Here is a 19,730-nt window from a genome sequence, read left to right as displayed (position 1 = left end):
TTAGGGCAATGTCCCCTCCCCCACAAAATCGATCTGTAAAAAATACACACTCAAAGTACCTCTAACCTAGCCTCCCCTCCCCCACAAAATCGATCTGTAAAAAAACACACACACACACACAAAGTACCTCTAACCTAGCCTCCCCTCCCCCACAAAATCGATCTTTTAAAAAAAACAAAACATCCTGTTACACATCAAATAAAGCCCCCTCTCTCCCCCTCCCTCACACTGCACATAAATAGACATAGATTAATCTAAAGCTGCTGCACTTACCTGACTCTGGAGCTCCGTGGAGGAGTCTTCACTGGGGCAGCAGCACAGCAGGAAGGAGCTGCTTGAGGCTCTGAGTGTGTGTGACACTGCAGTACAGGCTGTGCCGATTGGTGGAGCAGACAGAGGCACCTGCTGCTCCTCCAATCAGCGCTCACTTCACGCAGCAGTGCAGAGGGAGGAACATTTCTCCTCTCTTCTGCTCGTACCCACTGGCGCCCCCCTTGCAGCATGGCGGCCGGCGCCCTGTGCGACCGCACGTGTCGCACATAGCTAAGGCCGGCCATGCTCAAATACGTCTGTTGGGGACATTTATTTGTTACAACGTCTGATCAGACAAGCCGATCTCTTAAATTAGGACTCCGTCTGTATGGTAACAGAGGAGGCGATTTAAATTCAGGTATTCCTAAGCAACCCCTTTCCAATATTGACCTGTTTTGTCTCAGGTTGTCCCCAATCCCATTACTAAGAGGGCGGTAGATGGAGACAAATGGGATTCATTGCAAGTTGTCCGTTCTACACTTTCTACCCAAGAGTGACTCTTTGTCCACCATACGGCCTTCCCTTTCTGTTGTTGAACCACATTTAATGGATACCCTCTAGATATAAATCTTTGGCACATTTCTTCTAGCCGATTATTTACATTGTCCTCACTCCTCACAATCCTCCTAACTCAGGCCCAATGCACACGACCGTAAAAAACCTCCGTTTTTGCGGACCACAATTGCGGTCCGCAAAAACGGAGCCATTCACTTTCACTGAACACTGACACCTTTCCGTAGCACTACGGAAGGGTGTAAGTGCCGTGGAAATGTTCCGGGAATTATGGAACATGTCCGTTTTTTCGCATTTTGCGGGCCGTGCTCCCATACTTTGTATGGGAGCACGGCCCGAAAATGCGGCTGTCAGTCAGCGGCCGGCCGTGCCCGCAATCACGTGCCGTGATTGCGGGCACGGTCGTGTGCATGGGGCCTTAGTAACTGGCTTAACGGTAGTGAATTAACCATATTCTTGGGATTATGGCTCTGGTAATTCAACATGTTGTTCCTATCTGTTGTATTTTTTAGAAATATCTGATACTAAATAGTCACCATTCTTGGAGACCATAGTGTCTCTTGAATTTCCCTATCTGAGTGGGTAAGTGTGAATTTTAACTCTATATATATATTATTAGGTTCCTCCTGGAACAATAATAGTTCCTCCACTTAGCTTGTCCCTCTGCGCTGTCGGTAAAAATCATCTCCAAACATAAAACAATTATGTGTATTCAGTACAGCAGCTCAAGGACAAATCGTGTACACCAAGGAGACATATCCGAGCCGGTGAGCACACACTGCACTGCTTCCAAACCTCTATCTTGTACAATTGATGTGTACAACCATACATCAAAGGAAGCCAAAATGGCCGAACCTGATGTCAGAAGCTGTATCTCAACAACTATATTATTTTTTAATAAAAACCAATTACAAAGTTGCATTAAACACTGTTGTTTTAGTTAAAAAAAAATGTCTTCTAAAGCTTACATAGCCTTTAAAGGGAATGTGTCGCAAATTAAACTTTTTTTTTTAAAGTAAGTTACTTATTTCTATTATATTTTTAACGTTTTTTTGCTGTATTTTTTTTCCTTCCACATTGTGGAAAGTATTAAAAATGAAATAATAATTTTACATGTTTTCCTATGTTGGCCACCAGAGGGAGCACTTCCCAGAATTACAGCAAGGCAAAGCAACCTGACTCACAGCTGCCATAAATGTGGGAGGGAATCTCAGCACCCCTCCTACAAGCCAGGAAAAGGTGTCTTGAAATTGCTAAGCAGTGTCCGGCTGCCATTTTCGGAGTGATTGTATAAATGGCAGCTGGCAGAAGCTATAGGACACACCAAAAGGCTAAGGGTATGTTCACACACTTACTAAACAAAGGGAAAACAGCTCCTGATTTTCAGCAATTTTTTTTATCAAACTCGCATTTTTGGCAGCGTTTTTTACAGCCGTTTTTGTAGCTGTTTTTCTATAGAGTCAATGAAAAACTGCTCCAAAAACCTCCCAAGAAGTGACATGCACTTCTTTTTGGCGGCCATCTTTTTACGTGCCAATTTTGGAAAACGGTCACGTAAAAAAATGCACCGTCGGAACTGAACGCCGTATTTCCCATTGGAAACAATGACCAGATGTTTGTAGGTGTTCTGCTTCCAATTTTTCAGCCTTTTTTCAGGACGTTTATGGCCCGAAAAATGGCTGAAAACACTGCGTGTGAACATACCCTTAGAATGATGAAAGTGAAGTGAATGATTTTTCAGTTGACAGGTTCACATGGCATGTATTTCAGGAGGAGACATAGTGATACTCAGTGACCGGCGATCAGGTGATCAGCCTATGCTGTTAGGAGAATGTTTTTAAGTGCCTTCTTCTAGGCGTTTGTAGGGTTAGAGGGGATAATTTCATAGCAATTGCGGTTGTCAAGGATCCCGAGGCACATAGAAATGCCTGGCGATCCATGACGACCACATTGCCCCCCTTGTGGGATGACTTGATAATAATAGACTCATCGTTTTCAAGGAGTCGTAAACTCTCAAGTTCATCAGGGGTAATATTGCTACACCCCCCTTTACGACAAATACGGGATAACTGGTCAGTCACCACCTTCAAGAACATATCAATTGGTGTATTTTCACTCATAGACTATGCACATTGATAAGAATCTTACGTTCCGTTAATTTCTAGATTTACTGCCTGATTAGAACGATTAGGCTGGGTTCACACGACCTATTTTCAGACATAAACGAGACGTATTATGCCTTGTTTTACGTCTGAAAATAGGGCTACAATACGTCGGCAAACATCTGCCCATTCATTTGAATGGGTTTGCCGACGTACTGTGCAGACGTCCTGTCATTTACGCGTCGTCGTTTGACTGCTGTCAAGCGACGACGCGTAAATTGACTGCCTCGGCAAAGAAGTGCAGGACACTTCTTTGCAACGTAATTTGAGCCGTTCTTCATTGAAGTCAATGAAGAGCAGCTCAAGATTACAGGCGTCAAAGACGCCTCGCATAATACGAGGAGCAGCATTTACGTCTGAAACGACGCAGCTGTTTTCTCCTGAAAACAGTCTGTCTTTTCAGACGTAAAAGCCTCTCATCGTGTGCACATACCCTAAAAATACATTTTATTGATAGATACTAAAATAAGCTCTTGAAGCCCAATTACATATAACAACAGGCTCAGACAGGTGGTCAGCAGCAGAGAAGGTCTATTAGTAGTGGTAATATTGATAAGAAAACTAATGGTGGAATAATATTACCACTACTAATAGACCTTCTCTGCTGCTGACCACCTGTCTGAGCCTGTTGTTATATGTAATTGGGCTTCAAGAGCTTATTTTAGTATCTATCAATAAAATGTATTTTAATCGTTCTAATCAGGCAGTAAATCTATTTTCACTCATAGGTGGATTCTTATTTGAGGGCAAGGCCAAGTCCGTAAATGGACCTTCTCCTGTTGGCTACCACCTTACTTGAGTAAATCCCCCATAGTCCTAAGAAGGGGCATATATGCCTCCTCTAAACCCAACTCCTGACACCTACGTCTGTCATTAATTTATTTTTTTTTTTTAATTTTAGCTTCCGCCTAAACAGTTGTAGGTCTTTGACCCATGAAAACAAGTCAAAAGTCGGGGTAGGGACAAATGAGAGTCCTCTCTTTAACACACAAATTTCCCCTTTAGATCGTACTCTTTGAGAAAATTTGTGTTGGGGTATTGGGGTCTGCCTCTTCCCCTAACACTAGGACGCGAAATGTATCACTGTCGTAATCAAATGAAGATATTTCTGTATACATATCTGGTATACACTACCGTTCAAAAGTTTGGGGTCACCCAGACAATTTTGTGTTTTCCATGAAAACTCACACTTATATTTATCAAATGAGTTGCAAAATGACTAGAAAATATAGTCAAGACATTGACAAAGTTAGAAATAATGATTTTTATTTGAAATAATAATTTTCTCCTTCAAACTTTGCTTTCGTCAAAGAATGCTCCATTTGCAGCAATTACAGCATTGCAGACCTTTGCCATTCTAGCTGTTCATTTGCTGAGGTAATCGGGAGAAATCTCACCCCATGCTTCCAGAAGCCCCTCCCACAAGTTGGATTGCCTTGATGGGCACTTCTTGCGTACCATACGGTCAAGATGCTCCCACAACAGCTCTATGGGGTTGAGATCTGGTGACTGCGCTGGCCACTGCATTACAGATAGAATACCAGCTGCCTGCTTCTTCCCTAAATAGTTCTTGCATCATTTGGAGGTGTGCTTTGTGTCATTGTCCTGTTGTAGGATGAAATTAGCTACAATGAAGCGCTGTCCACAGGGTATGGCATGGCGTTGCAAAATGGAGTGATAGCCTTCCTTATTCAAAATCCCTTTTACTTTGTACAAATCTCCCACTTTACCAGCACCAAAGCAACCCCAGACCATCACATTACCTCCACCATGCTTGACAGATGGCGTCAGGCACTCTTCCAGCATCTTTTCAGTTGTTCTGCGTCTCACAAATGTTCTTCTGTGTGATCCAAACACCTCAAACTTCGATTCGTCTGTCCATAACACTTTTTTTCAATCTTCCTCTGTCCAATGTCTGTGTGCTTTTGCCAATATTAATCTTTTCCTTTTATTAGCCAGTCTCAGATATGGCTTTTTCTTTGCCACTCTGCCCTGAAGGCCAGCATCCCGGAGTCGCCTCTTCACTGTAGACGTTGACACTGGCGTTTTGCGGGTACTATTTAATGAAGCTGCCAGTTTAGGACCTGTGAGGCGTCTATTTCTCAAACTAGAGACTCTAATGTACTTGTCTTGTTGCTCAGTTGTGCAGCGGGGTCTCCCACTTCTCTTTCTACTCTGGTTAGAGCCTGTGTGTGCTGTCCTCTGAAGGGAGTAGTACACACCGTTGTAGGAAATCTTCAGTTTCTTGGCAATTTCTCGCATGGAATAGCCTTCATTTCTAAGAACAAGAATAGACTGTCGAGTTTCACATGAAAGCTCTCTTTTTCTAGCCATTTTGAGAGTTTAATCAAACCCACAAATGTAATGCTCCAGATTCTCAACTAGCTCAAAGGAAGGTCAGTTTTATAGCTCCTCTAAACAGCAAAACGGTTTACAGCGGTGCTAACATAACTGCACAAGGGTTTTCAAGTGTTTTCTAATCATCCATTAGCCTTCTAACACAGTTAGCAAACAGAATGTACTATTAGAACACTGGAGTGATGGTTGCTGGAAATGGGCCTCTATACACCTATGTAGATATTGCATTAAAAAACAGACGTTTGCAGCTAGAATAGTCATTTAGCACATTAACAATGTATAGAGTGTATTTCTGATTAATTTCATGTTATCTTCATTGAAAAAAACTGTGCTTTTCTTTCAAAAATAAGGAAATTTCTAAGTGACCCTAATCTTGTGAACGGTAGTGTATATATATTTATAAATAAAAAAAAAAATATATATATATATATATATATATATATACTGTATATATATATGTATATAAATGTTTTCAAAGGTGTACATAGTCTTTAAACAGAATCCCCTCACCCCACACATAACATTCACAGTCAAGCTCCCCCTCCCCCACATAGCATTCATAGCCATATCCCCCCTCCCCCACAAAAAGTTTTACACATAATCCCCTACCCCACACCAAACATATTGGCACAATTCACACAGAGTTTTTTTTACGCTGATTTTGATGCGGAAACTGCATCAGAATCAGCAGCAAAAATGTCCAAAACCACCTCCCATTGACTTTAATGGGAGACGGAGGTGTTATTTTTCTGTGACAGTTTTTAGCCGCTCGTGGCAAAAAAAAGCGTTATGATCTTCCTTGCCGCGGTTCCACCTCTGACCTCCCACTGAAATCAATGGGGGCAGAGAAAGCGTCTTGCACTGCGTTTTTTGTCAGCAGCACTCAATGGCTGCGGTCGAAAAACACTGTGAAAATCGTGGCAAGAATTTTCAGGCAGGTCAAAATCTGCCTGCAAAAAAAACTCAGTGTGAACAGAGCCTTACAGTTAAGTCCCCCGTCCCCCTCAAGAGCGATTTGTAAAGAATCCCCTCCCCCACACATAACATTTACAGTTTCATCTTCATCAGCTGTTACATGTTGCAGGCAGGAGGGTAGGAGAGCTGTGTGTTACTGCTTCTCTTCAGCCCTTTCTTCTTCTTTCTTCTTCCTCCATCCTCCCTGCTTCTTTGTGATGGGGCCGTGCAGTGCAGCAAACGGCAGGGCCCCATATGTTATTACAACCTGGTCGGAGAGAAGAGCTGTGATTCTCCTGCACAGAGTGTGTGGCCACGGGTAGCTGCATTATACATCAGATGTGACGTCATATAATGCAGCCACCGGACGTCAGATGTTCTGTGCAGGAGAATCACAGGCATTCTCTCCAATGCTCCCCTGCGCTACCCTTAACTCCCCGTGGCCCTAATCATCTACTAGACAACCGGCCCCGGGGGCACACACCTCCCTTCCCCCTGGCTCAGCCCGCTTCTGACTGCCGTGTGACAGTGTCCTTATAGCTAGACAGCTTAAACTTAGACCAGACAAGCACAAAATGTGCCATATTTATCACAGTTATACAACCTGAATGATAATTTTGGCACATCTTGCATAACCTCTTAGGCACTTGTTTGTTCCTCACACCACTTTAGATTTGGCTAATTTTGCACCAGCATTTTAAGCCACGTGCTTTTCTGACAAGTCACAACTCTTTAGCTGCTAAGTATGCCCCTTTTCAGTACTAAAAAATGTCTAGTGAGATGCAAACATCAATATTGCGCCAAACTGCGACTATTTTGCATCCAAATTTTGCTCATTTTTTATCACTTCTAGATCCAAACACAATAGTAAATCTGCCTCAAATAGTTTATCCTTAGATAATAAAAATAAAAAAAAATAAAGATATACACTTATAGCTGTGAAACAGTGTAGCATCTATAGACAAACCAATCAATGATTTATTATACACTGCCTATCAGGTCCGATCCTAGCTTTTCTGCTGCCTGAGGCGAAAATTGAAAAAAAGCACATAACTTTGCAAATAATATACGTTTTAAACACAATTTATACTGTAGTTATCGGCATCATAGCACATATTAGATTAGTTAGGAGATAGGGCATTAATAAACTAGTGATTCAGTCAGATGCTCTGACACCCTCCCTTGTAGAATAATAACTATTGAGGGCTTTAGAGTGGGGATTATACTGCGGGGGGGGGGGGGGCTGAGCAACTTATTGACTGCTGAGTGCTCTATGGGGAAGGATAATTCTGCGCTCAATTATCCCCCCACAGAGCTCTCTGCAGTCAGTCAGATGCTCAGACCCCCCCCCCCCCGCCCCTTCAGTATAGCAACTACTGACGGCTCTATGGGGGATTTTTTCCCCCCTCAGTGCCCTTTGCTGTCAGCAAGATGCTCAGTAACCCCCCTTGCCCCTAGCGTCGGCCTGGTCACTTTTAAAGAGTGGAAGCAAGAGGCTGAGTCTGAACACAGCAAGCAGCGGTCTGCCGCTCTAGTCTTAACATTGCTCACCTTACAGATCACCACTCTGCTCCACCTCTCTGGCAGTGCATGCTTCGTGCAGTGTCAAAGAGGAGGAGTGTTCTCCAGCAGACGTGCGCACATCTGCTAATTAAGTTACGCTGCACCCCCCTGCGCTCCAGCCCCCTGTGCTCCACCCCTAGCCCAGCCCATCTCAGTCCGTCCCTTCCATGGCTCCTGGCTGACTGAGATTAAAACACAAAATTCGCCCCCCCCCCTTCTAACTAAGTGGCGCTCCCTGAGGCAGCAGGCTCACCTCGCCTATCTATCTATCATCTATCTATCTATCTATCTATCTATCTATCTATCTATCTATCTATCTATCTATCTATCTATCTATCTATCTATCTATCTATCTATCTATCTATCTATCTATCTATCTGTCTGTCTGTCTATCTATCTCCCTCTTTATCTATCGATCCCATATCTATCTGGACATGATCATCATTTTTATGTTAATGTATTAGGCTTCGTTCACATCTGCGTCGGGTTCTGTTCATGGGTTCCGTCAGACCTTTCCGTCAGGCGAACCCATGAATGGAAATCAAACGGAAACCATAGCTTTCCGTTTGCATTACCATTGATTTCAATGGTAATGCTTCCATTGCTAATTGTTTCCGTTTGTGTCCATTCTGTAAGGTTTCTGTTTTTTTGAGCGGAATCAATAGCGCAGTAGAGTACGGAAGAGATAAACGGAATTAGCAACAGAAGCATTACCATTGAAATCAATGGTAATGCAAACGGAAACCTCTGGTTTCCGTTTGGTTTCCATTCATGGTTTCCCCTGACCAAAAGGACTGCAGCACGGTGGCTCAGTGGTTAGCACTATTGCCTTGCCACGCTGGTTTCCGCCCACACCCCAAAAACATACCAATAGGGAATTTAGATTGTGAGCCCCAATGGGGACAGTAAAAAAGAGGACCTCTGTACAGCACTGCGTAATATGTTGGTGCTATATAAGTAACTGAAATAAATAAATAATAAATAAACCCCTTCGCAGATGTGAACGAAGCCTTAACTATTTTCTTATTTCCTTCCTCAGCATATTCAATGTCACTTTCACTTTCTTCTGAACAGTCCTGTATATCAGAGTAAGGGAACCTTTACTTTCATTTTGTGAACTCCGTACATGAATAACACAGCCTTGTATGAACAGGATTTTAATATCTGATCACTGCAGTGAAGATTCATTGTAGACTTAAAACGGACGTCCAAGAAGTTACAGTGATTTTTTTCTTACTACCAAATTTAACATTGGAAGAAAACTTAAGAAACATTTTTTGATAAGTTTCATTTCCTGTATTGTGGATATGTCAATGTTGGGCACCGACCAAACCACATCTGACTATCAGGTATGTTGGTTAGAAGAAATAAATTGAATGCTCCACTGGGGCAGGGATCAAGGCATTGTATTCAATTGGATTGTACGATTTGGTAGCATATAAGATACATAATAATAGGAAATATGACGAATAATAAAAACAATTACATTTATAACAATTTCACTGCAAGTTATGCTCGTTTACCTTAATACAGAATGTCATAACTTATGTACTATGTGAGACTTTCAAGCTATAATCTGCATGTATATCAGAATGATTCATCTAATGTTTTTTTCTGTTGGTTGGTTTATATTAAGTTTATATGATAAATTAAGGCAGTCTTCAATGTGTTTTCTTAGTAAAGATATGTTGCAAATCTCTTTGTATTATAGCTGGCCAAAAACGTAAAGATTAATAATAATAAGAGGGGTTGTACAGTTCCTAAAAATTGATGGCCTATCCTCAGAAAAGGCCATCAATATCTGATGGTTCGGGGTCCGACTACTGGCACCCCCGCCGATCAGCTGTTTTGAAGGGGCCGCAGTGCTCGTACAAGCCCTGCTTCCCCTTCATTCCTTATCTGCTCGTACTGTGAATAGCCGACACGCTTTTAGCAGCGATTCACAGTATTACTTACATTCACTTCAATGGCAGAAGGCTCTAGTACTGTGAACCGCCGCTACATGTGTGTCCACGATTCACAGTACGAGCAGATAAGAAAAAAGGGGAAGCAGCGCTCATACGTGCACTGCGGCCCCTTCAAAACAACTGATCGGCGGGGGTCTCGGGAGTCGGACCATGACCGATCAGCTGCTGAGGATAGACCATCAATTTTTAGGGACCGGACAACCCCTTTAAAGCTATGTCTATGGTACTAGAAACAACTTCTCGGTTGGAACATATATTGTCCATTCTAAAGAATTTTTCTCGGTTGTTAGCAGTAAACTCTCTATTTTCAGCAGGTTGGCAATGTAAACATACAATATTTCTCACAATACGAATGATCTTTCATGGGATTTATGGCAATTCACTCAAGTGACAAACAATGTAAATATCTACTCAACCTGTACTGCAAAATGAGATTCTCTTCATGCCCCACTTGACTTATCAGCCAGACTCCTGTTCATTACAATATATATCCTTTCTAACGTTATTAAGCTACCAAACCACATACCAAGAGCCAACTGCAAGACATTTAACGCCAGCTGCACCCCCACACCCCCAACACACACACACACACACACACACACACACACACACACACACACACACCAGCAACACTAATGCCTTTTTTTAAACTCTGTCCTGCAATCCAACATTGGAAATGTCCAATCCTATTTCTGTTAGGTGCACACCATCCAACACAAATATTTTTGGCAGACTACCTTCCAAGATCCAAGGCCTGACTACGACCCCACTCAATTTCTTGTTAGAAATAACCTAAAGTCGCTGGATTCCTAGCATAAAGCTCACACAACCACAGCATCACTTCGAGACTTGTCTTAAATCATAATCACCACATACAAAATTCAAGATATTCTCAAAGGTTTTCAGAATTTTGCAGTATTTCTGGTTTCTTTCCTCTTCCACCTTATTTTTAATCCCTCCTTTAATTATGCCTGTTATCTAATTATTCCTGGTTATCAGAGAAAACAGCTCCACAAATTCACCATTTGGATGCTCTCCCCTGCTCAGGCTTCAAATGGGCCTGCAAAAGCCAAGCCTTTACCCTGATGTGCTGTCTAATGAGTCCATAAGAAAGGTTGCCGCTCCCCTCTCTTAACTAATTACAACCAATTCTATTAACATGGAGCCCAAAGTGGGACTAACAAGGTTCCACTCCATGGTAGGTTTAACAGCAGCTGATGACGCCATACATTTCATGTAAGGCCAACAGACAGGAGGTGGACACACTGGGTTTCTAACATGTTTGGCATAGACTAGACCAGTGAGAGGACTCTATAAGATCATCTATTCTTCACGTCATTTGAGGTCTCCCCTTGATGCAAAACACACCATCTATGTCACAACACCAGCAGATAAAATATTTGCTAAACTGTTGGTTGTCAACATAGGCCATATAACTGTGTGCACATGAGCGGCGAGGGGACAGAATCGGCTTGTGTAAAAGCAACTTAACAGATGAAGATCCAATCAGCCGATAAACGATCGTTTGCTCGTTCATCGGCTGTTTGTTGGCCTGTTTACACAGGGAAATGATCAGGATCGAGTATAAACGTTCATTTGCCCAATCATTAGCCAGTGTAAAAGGGCTTTTACTCAACCTCTTTTACTTGGTTCATGGTCAACTTCTGCAAAGATAAAGAATCCAAATGTACATATTAAATTAAGGCAATCCCACGTAAAGCATATTTAAGCCATTCTCTATTTCTTTTCTTCTTCCAGTATATTACTTTGCCTACTTTTGCTGGCCATTAGCATCACTCTGCTTCCTTCTCAACTTCTATTTTTTGCTACTTCTCTCTTTGGCTTCTTCTTTTACTACTTTCTTTTTTTCTCTGCTAAAGTCTTCTCTCTCACTCAGGTATTTTTTTCTGGTTATATACTTCGGACCAGATAACCTTTCCTATATTCTTCACAGAGTTCCTGTTTTTTTATTTTTTTTATTCCTTTCTAAGCCCTGTTGGTAGTTGCTGGATCACAATATTTGTAATAATATTCTAATAATAGCAATACCAGATTAATCTCAGGAGCCTATATGCACAAAATGTCCTCTGGTAAAGTTTTATTGAGCCAGTGTAATTATAACAGACCATGGACAGCACTCCATCGATATGAGAACTTTTGCCACAGAGCGTTGAGTGGAGTACAAATAAATATTCATCTATTGGCGTTTACACCACTGGGAAACATCACATGTATATAAGTAGTGAGTGAAGAAAATATAATGTAGCTCTTACCCTGTTAACAGATGCTCTATCTTATGGCCACCCTTAGACATAGTGTTGGTGACTGATTGACAGGTGTGTTCTGCACATCAATCAAGGGCGTACGTATTAGTGAGGCAGACCATGCAATTATTATAGGGCGCTGGGGGAGGCTGGTCCCATCTCCTTTGCTACTGGATAGCGAGAACCTGTGGAAGACTCCCCCTCCAGAAGAATCTTATTGTTAGCAAGTAATGGGATGTGGAGGGTAAAACAAACACTAGTCCCTTCTGTCCTTGGTGGTGAATCCTAACACCATAATGGGGGGCTCTTTTTTTATATTTGCTGTGCGAGCCCCTCTCTTCTATGTATGCCACTGACATTGTGAGAGCAGGAGACATTCATTTTGTAATAGACAGTTTTTATTTACTAAAATGCTTTCCACATTCATTTTCTTACTAAAATCAAGAACTTCACCACTTAAATAAAACACTAATTTATGAGTGGACAGGAATGTTCTGCTTTTTTACAGAGTGTTTGAAACATTACTTCGCTTTGAGCAATTACTTTTTGTTAGCAGTGTCCACCAATGATAAGCGGATCATAGAGTGTCCTGCCGTGGCCTCCGAGGACCACCAGCAATTAGCTGTAATCTGTGGGGGGAGTCAAGCAGCATGTGTTCAGCGCCACCACAGGGGAAATTAAGCATTACATGGTGCCCATTGTAGTTAATAGCCTGGCCACTTGCTCCTCGGCTAATCTGCTTGTTTACGTGGCCAATAAAATGGTCAGTAGTCGGCAGCACATCTCCCTGTGTAATCGAAATGTATGGGGACAAATGATTGTAGTAATGATCGCTCATCCCCATATATAAGCAATCATTGCTCCTTGTGAAAAGAGCAAACAATCGCCGATCAACGAGCTGTCTTGTCGATCAGAGCTCGTTTTTACAGCCCAAATTGTGCCGTGTAATAGGACACTTTAAGTGGAAGACATTTATTGCAGTCACTCTCCACTCCACTGGTTAATAAACAAGAGTCCTGAAGGGAGGACCCCTCTCAATTAACCCAGAATTGTCTACTAGGGTATTTGATAATAGGTTTTCTAAAGAAGACATCTCCTTTATGGAACACATTTTTAATAACTTAGAAAATGTCAATCTATATCTCTATTCATGTTTCATGTTTGTTGTACAATAAGTTTTATTTGTGGAAATTGGTGAATGCAAACATTTTCCACATTCCATAGCACAACAGGGTTACATTCTTATAAAACAAGGACATTGTACACAAATTGTGAGTTTATATAACATATTCCTTCAATGTTAATACTAAAACTGTACTTTAATTGAAGCATATAATTCTGTCACAACTTTAGTTTTGATGGTGATGGATTATAGAGGACGCAGACAATTATTCTGAACGTTTAAAAATTATGTGTGTTTTTCTTAAATCGCTTCAAGTTTTCATGAGAATATCCGCTATATTTAGAGAAATAAACCGAGACTTGTAATGCTAAAAGTGAAATTGAAAGGACATCTCATTTAAGCGTTAAGGGGAAATATTTCATGATATGGAATGTGTGAACAGAAAGGGTACATAGCGTATGGGTGAATATCTTACATGCCTAATGCATGGATAAGGACCCATTATAGAACTGGACTCTTAGCATGGTGGTAGTTCAGTCAGTGACCTTTAAATCCTTTCTAAAATGGAGACAAGTATACTGAATCTCCTTATGTTATATTCCATTTGCAATTAGACTCTTTGGTGAAATAAGTTTTCAGAGGTTTCAGGGGGTTACTACCTTCTAAAGAAAGCAGAGGCATTGACTCAAAGCAGTGGCTTATGGTGTTTACGTAGTATTTGTAACCATGTATATTTTTATAGTATGATCTTTAAAGATAATTGTACAATCAAAATTTCTAGAATGACTGGGTCTCATATATAAAAACTTAAAGGGACATTCCTATCTCAGACATTTATGGCATATCCACAGGCCCCCTGACCTCCATCCTGCCTTCTCCCTCTATTGCTGGACTTCAGCCACTGAGTTAGATGTATGGCACCAGCAAAGCTTTCTGAGCTACTTGGTTTGCGTAACTCCAGTAGAAGTTAATGGGAGTTACAGAAACAGCATAGCAAGGCGAGCTACGCTGATTCCATAGCTCCAGAGTTCTAGGACAAAGCGTAGCTCCCTGCAACCAAATAACTCGATGGCTAGAGGTGGGACACGCATCTGTCGGACTTTGATGGCATATTCTGTGGATTTGCCAAAATGTTTTAGATGGAAATATCCCTTTAGAGTTGTTCTCCAGGACCATGATATTGATGGCCTATCCTTAGTGTGTGCATTGGTTAGCCCGCTTAAACTCGCTCTATAAATTTGTAATGGTGCGGGTTTAAAGACCAGGACTGCCTACCGTAAATTTACGGAAGTGGTCCTAAAAAGGGGTATTCTCATCTAAAACTGTTTACATAACTCCTATATAAATGAATGGAGGATGCCACACATGCATGAAGACCTCTCCATCTATTCTCCGCCTGGATATGGCAACTGGTGGGTTGGGGGTCGAGTGATCCACATTCTAGAGAGGAGTGCAGGTGCCAGAACTGGGACTCATATCTATCAGACATTTATGGTATTTCCAGAATGAATTAATAATTAAACACTAAACCTAGAAATTAAATGGTAACTAAACGTTCAACAAACTTCATAGTGATAAATAGTGTCAAAAGTTTTGATTGGTCTGGGTCCGAGCACTGTGACCCCCACCAATCGCTAAAATGAAGCAGCTGAAGCACTCGTGTGAGCTCTGAGCCGCTTTGTTTCTGTTTGGGTTTTTACGGAAAGCCGATGTAGCGGTGTACGGGCTCATAGACTTTCTATTGAGCCAGTACTTGGATACATTGATTTCTGGAAAAAGCCGACCAGAAACTAAGCAGCTCCGCGCTCACACGAGCGCTTCTGCCGCTTCATTTTAGCAAATGGACCCCCACCAATCAAAACTTTTGACATGTTATAGTGAGTGACATGTCAAAAGTTTGTTGAACGTTTAGTTACCCTTTAATGGTGAAAGTAAACCGGAGATTAACTTTGTCACATACTGTGCCAGTCTGCATTATTTTCTGCATATTTTCAAAACAGTCTTGTAGAAATCCTGCAGAGAACACAGGGGTTAATTTCCTACTGATCTGCTCCATTTTGTATGTTTAGTGTTCCTTTACCAAGTTAAAAATGTAAGGAGTTTTTTAATATGACCATAGCAACCAACAGATCACGCCTTTCACTTTCAGTCCTGGTCTGGAAAAATTAGAATTAGAATATGAGTACTCTAGGCTAGTGATTATGAACCTCACCTATAAGGGAGCTGGGCGGCTGCCTAATTAGCGGATATCAAGACTAAGGGCGGATTTACACGAACGTGTAATACGTCCATGCAACGCGCGTGTTTTTCACGTGCGTCGCACGGACCTATGCTAGTCTATGGGGCAGTGCAGACTGTCAGTGATTTTTGCGCAGCGTGAGTCCACTGCGTAAAACTCACGACAGGTCCTATATTTCTTTGTTTTTCGCGCATCACGCACCCATTGAAGTCAATGGGTGAGTGAAAATCACGCGCACCACACGGAAGCACTTCCGTGGGACGCGCGTGATTCGCGCAACAGCAGTCAAAAGTATGTTTGCAAACAGAAAAGCACCACGTGCTTTTCTGTGTACAAACATCCAAACAGAGTGTCATAATGATGGCGGCTGCGCGAAAATCACGCAGCCGCACATCCTATGTGATGACTCACGGAGCTGTTAAGTGCCTTTTGCGCTCGCAAAATGCCGCGTTTTTTGCGTGCGCAAAAACGCACACGCTCGTGTAAATCCGCCCTTAAACTGACAGTGAGTGCCCCTAAATCCTAACTGAGTCCGCAGCACATGTCCTGTCAGCCCCCCTAGCTACCTACCAACAATTGAATTCTCATTTTGGGAACATTCTAAAGTCCCGCCATCCGCACAGAAATGTCCACAAATCCTCCCAGAAACACTCCTTATGGGACATACAGTTTCTGCATAAACCTTACCCTATTCCACAATTTTGCAATCCTGTGAAAAACAAGATAGTTGGGAGGTATGGTGTAAGTACCTCCTAGAGAAAAGTCATCTACCCCTTTGAAGTATATGTTAGACAAGTTAAAACCCTAGACTCTAGGCAACACTGACACTTTTGTTTTGAACAATCACTGATATTTCACTATAATATGGAAACTGGTAAAGCTGGTACTATCATAGCACTATTTATATATTTGGGTACATTTGTACTGACACTAATGTGGCTGTAGTATTATATGGATTGGGATGCTTTTTGCTATATTTGTCTTGGGTACCAAAAGAGTTTGACCTCCTGGTCCTTGCATCATGTATAAAAACCGATGAAGAAAATAGGGCAGCGTGACCATAGAAAACCAATTGAATTCCAGCTTTCTTTTTTTAGGAGAAAAAGAAAAAATTCTATAGGCATTATTAACACTTTTGTCTTCATCTGTTCTTATAATACTTACCTACTCTCCTGGCAAGTCTCCTACATTGGGTATGTTCCCCACAATGACTATGTTAGGGGAAGCACTATGCTAGCACTGTTTATAAGGGGTACTCTGCTGACAATATTGCTTATTATGCTAATTCTGTTAGCATAAAATCAATGCGGCAAAACAAAAATTACGTGTTTTTATTGGGCAAAAGTATTAAAACCTAAAAAAATATACATTATCGGTATCACTGTATTCATACCGACCTTTAGAATAAAATAAATAGTTGTTTTTTGTTTTTTTTTGCTGCATGGTATAAAAACTGGGGGAACAAACTTGAAACACAATTGCAGAAATTAAATTTTTGTTTTTTTTTGCATTTTCCCCAAAATCAATAAATAATACATACAGTGGAGGAAATAAGTATTTGATCCCTTGCTGATTTTGTAAGTTTGCCCACTGTCAAAGACATGAACAGTCTAGAATTTTTAGGATAGGTTAATTTTACCAGTGAGAGATAGATTATATAAAAAAAAAATCCAAAAAAAATCACATTGTCAAAATTATATATATTTATTTGCATTGTGCACAGAGAAATAAGTATTTGATCCCTTTGGCAAACAAGACTTAATACTTGGTGGCAAAACCCTTGTTGGCACGCACAGCAGTCAGACATTTTTAGTAGTTGATGATGAGGTTTGCACACATGTTAGATGGAATTTTGGCCCACTCCTCTTTGCAGATCATCTGTAAATCATTACGATTTCGAGGCTGTCGCTTGGCAACTCGGATCTTCAGCTCCCTCCATAAGTTTTCGATGGGATTAAGGTCTGGAGACTGGCTAGGCCACTCCATGACCTTAATGTGCTTCTTTTTGAGCCACTCCTTTGTTGCCTTGGCTGTATGTTTTGGGTAATTGTCGTGCTGGAAGACCCAGCCACGAGCCATTTTTAATGTCCTGGTGGAGGGAAGGAGGTTGTCACTCAGGATTTGACAGTACATGGCTCCATCCATTCTCCCATTGATGCGGTGAAGTAGCCCTGTGCCCTTAGCAGAGAAACACCCCCAAAACATAATGTTTCCACCTCCATGCTTGACAGTGGGTACGGTGTTCTTTGGGTCATAGGCAGAATTTCTCTTCCTCCAAAAATGGCGAGTTGAGTTAATGCCAAAGAGCTCAATTTTAGTCTCATCTGACCACAGCACCTTCTCCCAATCACTCTCAGAATCATCCAGATGTTCATTTGCAAACTTCAGACGGGCCTGTACATGTGCCTTCTTGAGCAGGGGGACCTTGCGGGCACTGCAGGATTTTAATCCATTACGGCGTAATGTGTTACCAATGGTTTTCTTGGTGACTGTGGTCCCAGCTGCCTTGAGATCATTAACAAGTTCCCCCCGTATAGTTTTCTGCTGAGCTCTCACCTTCCTCAGGATCAAGGATACCCCATGAGGTGAGATTTTGCATGGAGACCCATATCGATGTCGATTGACAGTCATTTTGTATGTCTTCCATTTTCTTACTATTGCACCAACAGTTGTCTCCTTCTCACCCAGCGTCTTACTTATGGTTTTGTAGCCCATTCCAGCCTTGTGCAGGTCTATGATCTTGTCCCTGACATCCTTAGAAAGCTCTTTGGTCTTGCCCATGTTGTAGATGTTAGAGTCAGACTGATTAATGGAGTCTGTGGACAGGAGTCTTTTATACAGGTGACCATTTAAGACAGCTGTCTTTAATGCAGGCACCAAGTTGATTTGGAGCGTGTAACTGGTCTGGAGGAGGCTGAACTCTTAATGGTTGGTAGGGGATCAAATACTTATTTCTCTGTGCACAATGCAAATAAATATATATCATTTTGACTATGTGATTTTCTTATTTTTTTTTAATATAATCTATCTCTCACTGGTAAAATTAACCTAGCCTAAAAATTCTAGACTGTTCATGACTTTGACAGTGGGCAAACTTACAAAATCAGCAAGGGATCAAATACTTATTTCCTCCACTGTATGTATTATATGTGAAAAATAAAACTTGTTCTGCAAAAAGTAAGTCCTCATACAGCTCGATCAGCGGAAAAATTAAAAAAGTTATTCCTTTTGAAATGTGACAATGGAAAAACAATATGAAAAAATTATAGCAATTTTGTGATCTACTTTATTACCTTATTTTCGCTATCAGATAATAGAGCAGGTCAAACTTCCACCAAGGGGAGGAGAGAAGACTGATGTAAAAAAAAGATTCATAGGTTGAAAATTGGTGCGCAAAGAGTTGTGTGTGATCAAACAGGATCTTAGATAAGACACAAAATTGGTACGGTCAGAGAATAGAACTGTATAGAATTGGTAGATGCAAGGCAAATTTAATAAACAAGCTACGCAAGTGCCAAATTCACTAGACTACCCGTGAATGAGTTAGTACGACCTTTAGAACTGAAAAAACAGATTTGACTTTCGCCTCTTTGTTTAACCTTGTATATACTCTCTAAGAGAAACGTTCTTTGTAACGGCTCTCACACTCCGCCTAAAAAATGAGGATCTTGAACAGGGGACCGCCTGTATTAACTCAGAATTTTCTAATAGGGTGTATGAAAATGGGTTTTCTAAACTGGACAGCCCTTTAAACTACAGGCCAAATATGAAAATTCAGCTCTTGGTTACAAATATGCTCTGTTCATACCATGTTAGAGCACTATGTTCAGTGTACCTGTTTAAACATTGCTGCTAAATGTAGTGCCGCATATTTCGCCCATTTAATGTAATGGGTGAAATCCGCTGCAAATCCACAGCACAATCCATGGCAAAATCTGCACATAATACGTGCAGATTTTGCTGCAGAATCGTTGTAGATTCACTGCGGATTGCTGTGAATTTTTCCCCTGCATGTGGACTCAGCCTAAGGGGGCCGACTGTGACTTTATCGCCCAAGGGCTCACGTAAACCTAGAGCTAGCCCTAATACTAGTACTTAGTATGTTGTCTGTTATTTTTATGGTCACTGTCATTTTCACAGATTTTGCATAAATCGATAGTACAAGCGAAGATAAGAAACTTGGTAAAATATCTTATTACAGAAAAAGTCCTTCTTGCAATGTATGTTATGTATGCAATGTATGTATGTATGTATGTTAATATTTATGTCTTATTA

The 19,730-nt window shown here is 41.3% G+C and overlaps 1 protein-coding gene across 2 annotated transcripts in view; it reads left to right on the top strand.

The window, feature by feature from the left end:
• Window positions 1–460: 460 nt before the first annotated feature.
• Window positions 461–19,730, top strand: part of LOC142741302 (transcription factor ETV7-like) — a 108,791-nt gene continuing 89,521 nt past the window's right edge. For both annotated transcript variants that reach the window (XM_075850685.1, XM_075850684.1), the window contains exon 1: window positions 461–670. The gene's annotated coding sequence lies outside the window, so the exon portion shown is untranslated. The remainder of the gene's footprint in view (window positions 671–19,730) is intronic.

This window comes from Rhinoderma darwinii, chromosome 2, assembly GCF_050947455.1.
Source record: "Rhinoderma darwinii isolate aRhiDar2 chromosome 2, aRhiDar2.hap1, whole genome shotgun sequence".
Classification (NCBI taxonomy): Eukaryota; Metazoa; Chordata; class Amphibia; order Anura; family Rhinodermatidae; genus Rhinoderma; species Rhinoderma darwinii.
The sequence above is the reverse complement of the archived record's forward strand: the minus strand, read 5'-3'. Positions and strand labels throughout refer to the sequence as shown.